Source organism: Parasteatoda tepidariorum, chromosome 7 (assembly GCF_043381705.1).
Source record: "Parasteatoda tepidariorum isolate YZ-2023 chromosome 7, CAS_Ptep_4.0, whole genome shotgun sequence".
Taxonomy (NCBI): domain Eukaryota; kingdom Metazoa; phylum Arthropoda; class Arachnida; order Araneae; family Theridiidae; genus Parasteatoda; species Parasteatoda tepidariorum.
The window spans coordinates 89,678,216-89,692,866 of NC_092210.1; the positions used below are offsets into that span (position 1 = coordinate 89,678,216).

Genomic DNA, 14,651 nt, shown 5'->3' on the forward strand with positions numbered 1-14,651 from the left:
TGGTAATGTAAATTTTATTTAGTTTTTCAAATGTTCGAAAAATTCTGATTTTTGTGTTTTTATACTAATTACATAGATTTAGAAGACTCAAACTTTTGACCACTTGAAAATGTTGATCTCTCTTTAAGACGTTTCTAAGTATTTTTAATTTTAGTTTTTTTAAAGTAATATCGCAATCTCTTACAGATTTTCATCCAGGTTACATGGATGTGGTTTTATGGAGAATATATCTGGAGATGCGACTACAATAATAATGATGGTGGAAATATTTGCCTAAATGCATGGAAAGACACTTTATTTGGAGATGTGACTACAATAATCATGGTGGAAATATTCGGCTAGATGTTCGGGTTTATCTGGTGACGAGACAATGAAAATATTTGGCTGGAAATGCATCTAAAGTGCTTTTAAAGAAAAGGGTGAGTTTTTCCTACATAACTTATATTTTAACCCTGGATACCTTTTTATGTTCTTATGATAAACTTCTTTCTCCAGTTTGAGGAATTAGGGCTGTCACTATAACACTTAAAATTTTTCAAAGAGTGGAAACGTTAAATACAGGGTAATTCAAAATTAATCCCAAATATCAATGTTTACTTTCACTCAGCAAAAACCTTTTAATGTAAACCTGTGAAAAGGTTTGTTACGCGGGTTTACGTGTAAACCTTCTAACCTCAAAACTAGATCTGTGAATATATGCTATAATCTATGCTTATTACCCTAATCCAAATCCTTGGAAAACAACCTTTCATATTAAAACCTTAAATCGAGGTTGACGTTGGGTTTTCAAGCGTGAAAAAAATTTCATCTACATCCATCTACATCAGGGGTTTCCAACTTCCATGAGGCCGAAGGCCGTAATTAAAAACATCAGTCAAATGGCTTGTCGCAACTTTATCAAAATTTTATATAGGACTCTTTCATGTTTTGAAGGAGCATTAAATATTACTGTCAGATTTTTATCAAGTTGTACAAAACGAAAGTATTTAATTACAAATTAAAATAAGTAGATTTTGATTAAAATTTTTTTGCACCGTTGGCATGTTAAATTTCACAGAAACTAAGAAATTAGGTTTTTTAGCAAAGAAAAGTACTTCAAACCCATATAAATTTTTTACGAAAATTGTTCGCAAAAATGACAACTAATATTTTAGTTCACGAGCCACAAAAAAACGCTTGGCGGACAGCCAGTTGGTAACCACTGATCTACATTCTATGTTAACCTTATAGATAACTAATTTTTGATTAAATAGTTATAGCTGTTTGTAAGCGCTATATTCTTTTTAAATTATAATTTATCTAAANAAGTAGTGAGTCTACTTTTTAAGCCTCTTCAGATCTAACATAAGGTATACCGAATATTAACTTCAAATTTATTTAACTTTAAGAGTGCTATGTTTTTAAACCTGATTTCCTTGTCTAATTTTCTGATGCAGTAGAATCTTAATGAGTATTTTAATTTTGAAGTTCTCTGCTTTGGGGAAAGTAAAGTAATTTGCTTCAATTGCGTAAAGTAAAAACTGCACTCTGGTGACTGTTAACTCATAATAAATTCTATAAAATATTTTTAGGGCGTAATTCGCAATTTTTAGTGTTCCACAAAGCCCTAAAATTTATTTCGAAAACCTAAAATTTTGCAAAACTGATCTGATCATTTTTAAATAAAGGTTATCTTTTTTTTTAAACTCCTAAAAGTAAAAAAAAATATGCAAGTCGGCTGCCTTTAAATTTTAAGTATGTTTAAAATTAAAATGACAAATTTTTTTAACGCTATTTAACTTTTTAAAGAAAATACTTTTATAAAAATTATAAATTTTTTGCCCATAAATATTTGAGATCGTTACATTTAATTGTTTGCGGATATTACATAGATTCTATTACTCGAAATAGAGTGAAGAAACTCGTATACATTAAATTTATAAAGTTTCATCTTGATAATTTAGGAGGCTCAAAAATAAGGTACTGATAGTCGCATCTAGAACTTAGTTATTCGATCTAAATTTAAAATTATTTGAAGGAATCCTTTTGAAAATTTTTAAAAATCCTCTATCTAGCTTATAAACATTCATAAATTTAAAACTCCAAACAATTAATCTGCCTTCTCTCTTAATTTGCAAATACTGGTAAATTTTAGTCTCAACCCAAACTTTAAAAATTTTTTGCTAAGTTGAGAAGTCTATAATTTGACTAATTGTTCAACTTTCTATGAACTGGCAGCAAAGTTTATTTCTTTTTCAATATGTCTAAATTATTAGAATTTTAAAATTTTTTAAGAATAGGTTTATAGTTTTTTTTTTCAGTTTGGCTTTTAAGATTTGCTATTGATATATTGACTTGTGTATTAGTTTATACGAAAATAATGATTTCTATGTTTGTATATTAAATGGTTAGTAAAAAATTATTAAAACAGTTTGGGGGATTATTGAATCACAAACGTTGAATTATTCACTTATTCAATTTTAAGATTAGTTTACTAATTGGTCAGTAAATAATTATTTACGTGCCCGAAAGGTTTTTGGAAATTAAAACTAAATTAGTTTCGAAAGGGTGATTCCACAGTTAGACGTTCTTTTAAAGTTATGTTTATAAAATTTTATGTGTTCATATTTGGTTCTGCGATATTCTCAAAATATTGACAATTGACAAATATATAAAATTTATTATATAAGGGAATATTATATTGAAATATTAAATATTTACAAAATGTTCACACGAATAACAAATGTTCACACCTTGAGGATAAGAATCTAGTTAAGGTAAACAAATAATAACTCTTTTTGAATTAAATAGTTTCCATTGAATATGCTTAAGACTCCCACATTTAGTAGTAGGGGGGGGGTATTTGCCTTCGTAGAGGACTTTTTGATGAAACTAGCCCGCATTTGCGTTACATGGAGAGGAAGACCAAAAGAACCTTCCACGGTTAGCCTGAGGGCAAGGTGACTGTAATACCTGATCTATCTACCACTGAGGATATTTTGCATCAGCGCTGCGGTTGGATCAAGTTTGGAACGAAATTACTGTCAACCAGCCATTAATGGATTCGGGCCCGGTTTACCACATTAGAAGGCTAACCCTTAAACCCCCACGGCTGAGAACCAAGATTTTAGTGTAAAGTAGACGCCATATTTTTTAAAAATTTAGTAACAACATAACTTATAATTACAGTCCATAAGGTACACATAAGAGTCAGCATAGTTAACTTTACACTATACAACAGAGGTGACCAAGCTCCTTGATAGTAGAGCCATTTTTCAAAATTTAAAATTTTCACGAGCTGCAATTAAATACGTATTTAAAAGGTATGCAAAAAAGGTATTAAAATTTTTTTTCTGCTGAAATTATATTTATTGAAAACATATGTATAAAAGTACAAAATATGTGTGTTGAATTAAAAAATTATAAACACGTTTATTTTACTATTGATAATTCCTTAAAATTTGAATAATTGGTGACAGCACTTCTCAGTAATTCTTTGAGATGCTGGTTAATTAACTGTTCGGTGTTTGGATTTCACGAATTTTGAAGTGGAATAAAATGATTCACTTAGTACATTGCAATGTACTTAAGTGAATCATTTTATTCCACTTGACGAATATTTAAATAATTAGACAAGCAGTCTTTTTTTAATTCTGGATACTTCGATTCTGGTCGTTTTATATTTTAATTGTAGAGCTCTATCATCTTGCATCTTTATTAATTCTAATTCTTCAGATGCTTTTGGGTTCATAATTATATTGGAAATGGAAAACTCACCTATGCAAATGGATTCAGAAAAATATTAAAATATAATAGCTCAAAAATGAGAAGGGAACTACGGTACATTTATCGAGAGCCACAAATAATCCTTCAGAGCCGCATGTGGCTCGCGAGCTGCAGGTTGGCCACCCCAGCTATACAATATGAAGTTGGAATCATATTTATAGGCTAACGAATTATACCCAGAGCCATTTTAAAGCTTAAAACGGAAATCTCACTTATAATATTGCTTAATTGATATTTTGTAATTTAGTTTTAGACGGAAGTGTTTTGAACGAGAAAACTCCTTTTACCTTGTGTAATACTGTGTGAAATCTTGTCAAACCTGTTCTAAATATTTTTAATTATTAAATTTGAATGATGCAAAAAATCAGCAAATTTGTTAACATAACACGGAGTGTTGAATTAAATTTTAAGAAATTTTCAATTGGAATTTCCACATCTGTTTCGATTTTTTCAAGATTTGTTTTATGTGCAATCTTACACAATTTTTATAAGTATCACATAAAGAAGCAGTTATGTTAGATGAATTTTACCCCTATGTTACATTGGCTTAAGGGTCCCTTTTTATCAGTTTTTTATATAAATTCAGCAAAATCCAAGTTATATTCTTTTACTGTAAACACTCATGTAATATCTATCCGAATATGATGAAAATTTTTTTAAAATTGTGTTATTTCTAGTTAATACCAAATCGCGAGTTCATATAAATTTTAAGATATAATTTGAAATCAATAAATGATACCAAACTCATCCCATTCAGGAATATTTTCGCAAATCTTGCCGTAGTAAGTCTTTAAATTCTCAAATAATCGACATTTTTTGTTTAAAAGAAGTTAGATTTCCACTTTGTTAAACATTCCACAAAAACAAGTTTGTTTCTAGTTATATCTAAATTTTCTCAGAAAATTTAGATAAATCTGTAAAAGAAATAATTCTATTTCTATTTGCTTTGGATTCAAGCCTTCTGAATGTTGTGTTTCCTTAACGAATTTTAAGAAATATTGTATACGTACATCCTAAATGATTGACTATTGCTTTATATCTTATCGTAATAAGTAAAATTTTATTCCTTGACATGGCGTCCTCTTATGGAAATTATAAATTTTAGTAAAACAGCTACAAATGACAAACTTTACTGGAAGTTGTGTAAAAGAGCATTATTGATGTACGGACATATCTAGATCAATAGAAGTATGTATGGCTTTTCGCTACACCTAAGTGTAAAGTCGTAGCCACAATTTTTTGTGTTGAGATCACTAATTTTAAGTATTTAGCATTTTTTCCTTTCTTAGGAAGTAACAAATATTTTTTTTTTCAGAATGGCCGATAGGAATTACTGATTTCATGCTTTCCTTCTACGACGAACTTCATGGCGATTTATCTGGCACAATTGCAGCGTTCAGGTCTTCAACAGTTATTTATGTTCTATTGACTGGTCTCGTATCTTCGGTGCTTTTCATTGCAAATTTCATTGTTATCTGTAAGATTTTCTGATACCGATATTATCTATAATAATTTCTCTTGTTTTTGGAAAGTAAATTAACTATGTAAAAGTTTGATTGATAAAAATACTAGGTTAAAAAAATTAGATTTTGGCTTTAATATTTAAAAAAAACTTTTGCTGGAATTTAAGGTATTCGAGAAAGTTTTAGTCTTAATTTTCTTACGAAGATTTACTTTTTAAGCCTTCTGCGCAAACTTTCAAAATTTCTAGCAAAATGTTTTAGGTACATTTCTGTTAAATGCAAAAGAATTATCTGCCATATTTCTATCTTCCTCAGGCACGCAGTTTTCCTAAACTCTAAACTGTTCTCGTCGTTTAACTTTATTGTATCACTCCATTTTTTAAAAAAAACTGTCGCTGCCATGATACCAGTAATTTAAAACATTTGTACTAGACATTCACCTTGTACCAAGAAAACTTGTCAACTATATTTTTTAGAATGCTTAAAAATTCCGTTATAAAAAAAAGTTTAAATTCGAACTTTAGTTTATTCTTTTACGAGTTGGCTAATTTGTCTCATATTAGCGTGAAGTAGAATGGGGGTTTTCAATCAGGAACTCCTATACCAAAAAGAATAGTTCACATTGTATAAAGCAAATTCTAAAGTGAATAAATCGTAAATAAAAGTGTGTAGAAATATTCGTATTATAGTTTCGGTACTACAATGCTAGAGTGCTTTAGAATGATCTAAGCTTAAATTTTCTAAATTTGTATTTATTTGGAGCGTAAATTTTGGCACAATTTAATTTAACAAAAACCTGACATTCAAACTTCGAAAAAGGGACTTAAATACAAAATTTTTTAAATTAAACAGTTATTGCTATATCTAATTGCTTAATTTATGAACCTTGTTTTACAGTAGTTCACAAACTATTTAAATTAACTTTTAGTATTCATGCTAGAACATTCAAAAATAAAATCTCTAAACAAATTCGCAGACATGTCTCGTTTCTTCTTTATTGATGCATTAATGGTTTTGTAATAAATCTCTTTAACTGAATTTAGACGGATCCACACAAACTCTATACACCAAAATTGTGAGAAATAAAATTTCTAAATATCCTCCACCCCTGCACTTTTCACGGATTCATAACTTGGAATCATAAACTTGACAGTGAACAAGTCATAATGTACTATACTATTCTAAATACAAATTTAATAAATTTAATTTAAATTTCTAAATACATTGAAAAAAAATATTATTTGTATACTGTAATATAAATTTACCTCTCATGTACAAAACTAGATTTATAGCTAAGTAATTTTTTGAAAAACAAAGGAAGGAATTCAGTCTTAACTTAATAGAGGAATGTTTTACACTCTAAGCAGAGGGAGATATTATAAAGGTGCTCATTAAAAGGAAAACAGGACTTCAAATTTTAGGTTTTCTAAATTGTATATTTGAGCATATTTTTACTGTTCTACATGCTTTAACTTGCAGTTAAAATAATTTATATACGAACTCTCATGTCATGCAAAGGTTTATATAGACTTAGTGTAGTTAAGACCGATTATAAAATTTAAATTAAAATTGTTATCGAAGTAACTGCTTGTTTTTACATTAATAGTTAAAAAGTCTGGATGTATTATCTGGATAATTTAAAAAAGTTGTAGCCATTTACGAGTTAGAAGAGGGGAAAAATTTTCACAACTTACTAAACTGATTTTTTTTTATGAATGAATATTTTTTGTTAAAGTACTTAAAGGCTGTAACGTTTATATATTTAAAGAAAAATAAAATTCAAATATTTTTGGTTGGAAAATTTTCAGGGAAGTTTAATGTCACTTATTTTTGCTGCTGAAGTAGAAAAATAATCCGTAATTTACTAATCACTTAACTTACCTTAACATTTTACATCTAACACTAACTTGCTGCTTCAGTAGTGGAATAAGTTTCTTTAAATTCCCCTAAAACAGCAAATATTATGCAGAATTGAGTAAAAAGACTTAAAATTAACGGTATAAAGAAAATTTCGCAAAAAAATCTATAAAATGTAATTTTTCCCGAAACTTTTGGTTTAATAATATTCCCGTTTTGCCTAAATTTTAAGTTTTTCTTTCTAAAAAGTAAAATATTAGCATGTAGAACAGTTTTTATTTTTTACGAGCACAAAATAGTGAATTCCTTCATAAAATACTAAACAGCAGTTTAAAATCTTTTAAAGCTTATTAAATTTTTAAATATAATTAAATGAAATGATTCTCTTTAAAGAAACTAATACTTGAAAGTTTACAAATTTATTATCGTGAAGGTGTAGTACATTTTGTACCTTTCCTAATTGTTTGTGATTTTTTTCAAATTGCATCTTCGTAATATCTTGCCTGATGTAATATTTTGAGTATTTTAAAGCGTTGAAAACAGTTTCAAGATAAAAATGCAGTTCTATCTTAAAGTTCTATTAGTTAATTTTAACTGTAGTACGGAATTTTCACTAATAAAAGCTTTAAAATTCTTAAAAAGAAAAGGTAAAAACAAAATATTAAACAATTATAAGAAGCACATATAAAACAAAATGCAAATATAGCTGTCTACAAGGACTACACATTTTCTTAATCGTCTGCACCCCTCGTCCGATACCATATTTTCCTCTAATATACAGATTTTTACTATTTTCAACTCTGCAGAAAGAATCCAGTCTAAAATTTAAAGCATTATTAGCAATCAATGAATTATACTGTCTTCTGTCTTAAATCTCTATAAATTTTTTTAAAAAAATAAGGATTTGTATTAAAACAGATTGCTGCGTTTTAATATGAAAAGCTATGAAAATGCTTTTATTAAAGTTTTCCCAAAGTTTTCAAAATTTCTAAAAGGCTGAACAAAGTTATTATGAGCTAGTATATTATGTAATGGGAAGTAGAATAAGCTCTGGTTATATAAAATTTCATAACAGTTAAATTGATTTTTAAAATGTGCCTGCTCTCTTTAAACATTGAAAATTTGATCGAATTAAGGCCGCTAGGCTATATTTAGGAAATTACTGCTCTTTTTCTATTCCAGTTTCGTAGCTCAATCCCAGCATGAGATCAGTTGACGAATGATAGAATTTTATGTCGTTTTATTCTGTAGTAATGTTTTAAGACTACCTGTTCTGGAAATCTGTGTGCCTGAGATGTTAAGTTGAAATTGTGTACTACTAGAATAGGTAGACAATGCTTTTTTAATAAAGGTATGAGTTATATTTTTTAAAATACAACAAATTGACCGAAATTTTAATTTCTTTAAAATTAAGTTAATTGATATAGCGCTAACATAAAAGCTTGTGTAGGACGGAAAATTTAGAATTTTCTGAGCAAGTGTGGAGTTCGAATTGGTAGCGGTAGGCGGCAGTTCTGCTCCCTCTTCCCCTCTTGTACGTTTCTGTACGTAAAAACTCTCCGCTCTGACGTACTTTAATTTAGAACGTTCTTTATGTTTAGAAATTTAAGTCTTCAAAGTGAGATATTGTAACTTAGAAATTGAAGGGAGAGCTGGATAAAAAAACAATGTTCAGTATTCAAAATAAACTAAATTTTATGATAATTACCAAAAAGAATACAATTTGCTTTATACAATGTGAACTAAAGTGAATAAATCGTAAATAAAAGTGTGTAGAAAAGGTCGTACTATAGTTTCGGTACTACAATGCTAGTGTGCTTCAGAATGATCTAAGCTTAAATTTTGTAAATTTATATTTATTTGGAGGGTAAATTTTGGCACAATTTAGTTTTAACAAAAACCTGACATTTAAACTTCGAAAAAGTTACTAAATACAAAAACTCTTAAATTAAATAGTTATTGCAGTTTCTAATTGCATAATTTATAAACTTTGTTTTATAGTAGTTCACAAACTATTTAAATTAACCTTTAGTATTCATGCTGGAACATTCAAGAATAAAATCTCTAAACAAATTCGCAGACATGTCTCATTTCTTCTTTATTGGTGTATTAAGTTTTGCAAATAAAATCCCGTTAACGAAACTTAAACGGATCCACACAAAAATCGATACACCAAAATTGTGAGAAATAAAATTTCAAGATATCCTCCTCTGCACTTTTCACGGATTCATAACTTTGAATCAAGAGCTCTAGACTGAAATAAACTTAAAAAAGGCGGTGAACACACACAAATTATAATGTGCGATATTACTTCAAATCCAAATTCAGTAATTTAATAAATTTAATTTAATTCTTTAAATACATTTGAAAAATATATAATTTTTAATTTAGCATATTTTTACTGTTCTACATACTTTGACTTGCAGTTAAAATATTTAATATACGAACTCTCATGTCAAGGTTTATACGAATTATGTAGTTATTGCCGAATATAAAATTTAAAAAATTCATGTAAAAACAAGCAGTTACTTTAATATTTAAAAGTCTCTATATATTATCCGGATAATTTTAAAAAAGTTGTAGACATTAACGTGTTAGGGGAATTTCAACAAGTTAACAAATTTTTTATGATGGAGATTTTTTTTAGCGTTTTATATTTAAAGACAAATAAAATTCCAAATTTTTTGTTTAGCAAATTGTCATAATTTTTAGGACGTTTAATGTAACTTAATTTTGCTGCTGAAGTAACAAAATAATTCCTAATTTACTAATCACTTAACCTATCTTAACATCTAACTCTAACTTGTTGCTTCAGTGGTGGAATTAGTTTCCTTAAATTCCTATAAAGCACCAAACATTATGCAGAATTGAGTAAAAAAAAAATTTAAAATTGTGGAGAAAATTGTAGTAGAGAAAATTTCGCAAAAAATTATAGAATTAAATTTTTCGAAAATTTTGATTTGGTTTACTAAAATTTCAGTTTTGATTAAATTTTAAGTTTTTCTTTTTAAAGTAAATATTGGTATGTAGAACAGTATTTTTCTTAGCGAAAACAAAATCATGAATATCTTCATAAAGTACTAAGCGGTTCTTAAAATCTTTTTAAAGTTTGTTAAGAAATCGTAATTTTTTAATATAATTAAATGAAATGCATATCTATAAAGAAACAAATGCTTAAAGTTTACAAATTACCGTAAAAGGTGCGGTACTGCCTTTTGTACCTTTCCAAATTGTTCGATTTTTTTTTCAAATTGTACCTTCGTCATACCTTGCCTGATGTAATATTTATAGTATTTAAGGCGGTTAAAACATCTTAAAGTTTTAAGATAAAAATGCAGTTCCATCTTAAAGTTCCAATAGTTAATTTTAACTCTAATTCGCAATTTTCACTAAAAATCTTTAAAATTCTTAATAGGAAAGAAAAACAAAATGTAAAGAACAAAATGTCAGTACAGTATTTTCTTAATCGTCTGCTCCTCACGGCCGAAACCGTATTTTCATGCAATATGCACAGATTTTAACTATTCAACTATATGCAGAAAGAATCCAGTCAAAGACTTAAATCATAGTTAGCAATCGAGGAATTAATAAAAATTGCATCTTGTCTTTTAAAAGTATCTTTTTTTTTAAAAATAAGGAGATTTGTAATAAAACTAATTGCTAAGTTTTCAATATTAAAAAGTTACGAAAATGCTTTTATTGAAGTTCGAAATTTCTAAGACTGAACAAATTTATTATGAGCCAGCATATTATGTAACGGGTTAGAGCGAAAGTAGTATCATACGCAAAATATTAACTGTTAATTTGGTAGCAGGAATACCGAATAAATTAATCAATGTTGCATTACTCAAATCAACAATCGCAATTCGACATTTTTAAAAAGAGTAACAAAAAATTTCTGCGCTACTAAAATCAAATAGTTTTAAACTTTATTGAGATTCGTAGACTTCTAAACACTATTAATTTAATTATTATTAATTCTACGAAATCTATCTGTTTGATTTGGAGATTGATATAGCGCTAACAAAAAAAAAAACTTGTGTAGGACGGAAATTTTCGAAATTTTTGTTGAAATGGTTTTTTGTTGAAATGGAGTTTGAAATGGTAGCGATAGACGGCCCTCTTCGACCTCCACACTCGTTCAGCAGTTTCGAAAGTTTCAGATTCCCTAGTGTACGTTGCCGTGCGTAAAAACTCTCAGCAGTTATACTTTAATTTAGAACTCTCTTTTTGTTAAGAAAATTAAGACGTCAAAGTTATATATTGTAACTCAGAAATTAAGGAAGTGAGAGCTGGATTAAAAAAAAATGCTTAGTATTCAAAATTAACTAAATTTTCATTCTTAAGTTGTATGAAAATTGGTTTTAAACGACTCGAGATAACGATAAACTAAGATTTGTATGCTAAAAGTGCGTCGTAAATATTAAAGTTATCGTACTTTCTCTATATTACCTTATAATCTGCCTAAAAATGGTAAAACTTTCCTGTAGATTTTTAAATTTTAGCAAAGTGTCTGTGAAAACTTTTAACTCGTACTTTTATTAAAATCTTGTGAAAACAAATTCAGTTACCGATCTGAGTGGGTTTCATTAAATTGCATTTAACAGTTTTGTTTGTTCAAAATTCTAAGCTCTTAGAAAATTTCTTTAAATTAACGATTTATTAGTAGATAATTTTTTATTTTTAGGTCAATTAATTTTAATATTTTTGGATCAGCATATTTTTAAATTGTGTTTGGTAAACCAGAATTTTTTTTTACAAACAAGAGAAGACTATGCCGTGCATTAACTTGTAAAGTGCACATTTTATTTCATGTACTTTTAATACTATTTTTAATTAAATTCTACTTTACGACAATTATTCAAATTTTAAACTTTGAGTTTTTCCTAATTATTTTGTATCAGCTAAATTAACATAGACTTAAACTGTATATTCCACTGCTTTTTAGGCTTTATGTAATCAGTATTGTCTCAGATATTGAATGTGTAATTTATGTGTATGGCATAAAATGAAACTCTTATTATAAAATATGTATCTAACGGAATTCATAAATTATAATTTTTCATAATGTAAATGTCATTGATGTTTATTGATGCTACTCTGGTGTGTTTGATAAGAAATTTATGTATTTTTATTTTTGAAACTCATTAATCAGTGAGCATTTGACACTAAAATTAATCTAATACGCATATAAGAAAATTATTGGCGTAAAAATCCTGTCATAACTTATACCAAACTATAAAGTATAAATTTGAATATAGAACTATATTGCTTTAGTATATTACTATGATTAATCCAAATCAGTTTTGCATATTTTTAAAGAAATATTAAAGATGCCAAAGTTTGAATAATCAGCAACCAAAATGTAAAATTTTTCTGAGTTTCTGACACTTTACTTAATTTTAAAGTGTTGTCATAATCGCAGAGTTGGTTTTATTTATATATCTAGATTGCGAACATTTCTATTTTAATAGAATTAGTAACAGAACAAATTCACATTAAACACTGTTAGTTACATTAGCAAGAAGACTAAGTTTTATTTGGATTTAAAATTTAATGAAACTGAATCTATCATTTTGGAAAGGAGGATTTTCACTTTGGATGAATCGAAGAAATCTCTTTTTCAAAGTTTAGTTTATACTAATCAAAATTAAATTCTAATGGCTTAAAATTTAATAATAACTTGAACTGCTTGGAAATTCCTTCCCCTCTGCTAGTAAAATTTCTGAATTTAGTTTTTTTTATAACATGCTGTAAAACTCTAGTAAACAAAACAGTCCTTTCACAAAGATCTGAAAATTTAATTTAAAAATTATCAGATTTAGTTGCAATATCAGTATTTATACTATTTATTACTCAGCTGCTTTTAATAATGTGGAAAATTTATCATAAACGAAATGAAAACGTTGTCATTTTTAATACTAAATTTTTTCCGGGACAAATTAGTAGTAAATGTTTAACGAAACAAATTTGTGGTAAATGTTTATATTGTATAATTGTATTGAACTAGTGTTTGAAACTTTTTACAGTAATTGAAAGAAATTTTACTCTGATATTTATACTATATATCATAAGTATTTGGTTATAGATTTTTAGTTTTTTGTAATGCTAGACTATATTAAAAGAAATTGTAAAAATCGTATCTGTGCTGTGTATTTTATATTGAAAATAAATTAATTTTTGGTTGAAAATTTTTGTTTTTAGTGTGGTTTTAATTTGCAGATTAAGGATCGGGATTAGAAAAATTCCAGTATTTAATACTCTCGCACAAAATGGAATTTTTACGGTTCTACTAGAAAGTTTTTTTCTAATATATAGTTTGGGCAAAATTTGAAGTTAAGCGTCACTCTTGCTGTGTGGCTCAGGATGTTGGTGGACTAAAGATTACTAGGGCACCTTAAATAACTTCTATAAGGAATACATTTGAACACTAGTTTTTGACATACGACCTTAGCTCTTAGCTTAACTGATTTACAACGAAGCATATGGGGGCAGGGGTAGCTTGGTCGGTAGGGCGTTCGGCCCATGTTCAAAGATCGTGAGTTGGATCGCCGCCTACCGAAGAAATTATTAAATGGTGACTGGTGCACGTTAAATCTGTCTGATCACCAATGTTTCCCGAACTAGTCCCATGTTTCCATAACAAATCTTACTTCTGTGGGTACTGATTGAAAATTGATCGTTCTCTAGTTCAGGTCAAAATTACGATTCGTGGATGTGTGAATGGGTCCGCCCTCTAAACTGGTAGACTAATATGTGTGGCAGTAGTAATATTCTTGGCAATGGATGACGGCGCTGGAAAACAAGCGCACCCCCATCGCTTTAATGGTATAAGAGAACAACTAAATATGTTTAATTCTAGTTTCAAACTGTTCAAAAAGTTTAGACTTTTCATAAAATGAACATTTTAGATTCCATCGAAATTAATCTAAGCATACTCTTTGTCAAACCAGAAAAAGAGTTTGCATAACGAAAAGTCCAATCAAAAGTTTTGGCACTTGTAATCTCAGTTAATAACTTTTTGATTTTTCCCATAGAATGCAAGCTTCTAAATTCTCTTATGAATTTTAATTTTTTTCTCTATTAAAACTTGTCACTTGTACGCAAGTCCAATTAAATTATCTTTAATTTTTAAATACAAGGTCAAAAATTTGTTTAAAAATTTCTTTTTGTTTAATCTCATAAAATCCTTTTCATAAATTATTTCTTGTGAAGCTCTGAGTTAAATTTTCAGCAAACATTTCAGATTTAATTTCTTACATAGTTCAACATAAATTCAAATTTGTAAACAGATTTTCAAACTTAACTAAAGGTCGGTTAAGAGGGAACTTTTATCAGTTTTGAGTAGTTCAGGTGTTACTGAAAATTTTTAATATCTTCAAAAACTGCAGATTTTATCAAATCTATATTTTAAGGAAATTTAATTTTCTCTTTAAACTACATTAGTTTGTTATTATTTTTAACCTCTCCTTTAAAAAATTAAATTAAGGTATAAAAATTAGCAATTTGTGCGCTCATTCAATATTAAAAGCTCTTTAAAAATGCATAAATATGTACCTGCAATGC

General features: G+C 27.9%; 1 long non-coding RNA gene across 1 annotated transcript; it reads left to right on the forward strand.

The window, feature by feature from the left end:
• Positions 1 to 103: 103 nt before the first annotated feature.
• LOC107442434 (uncharacterized) lies at positions 104 to 13,276 on the forward strand. The gene is made up of 2 exons (XR_006225005.2): positions 104 to 419; positions 5,081 to 13,276. It is a non-coding gene; the product is annotated as an uncharacterized lncRNA (long non-coding RNA).
• The last annotated feature ends 1,375 nt before the right edge of the window (positions 13,277 to 14,651 follow it).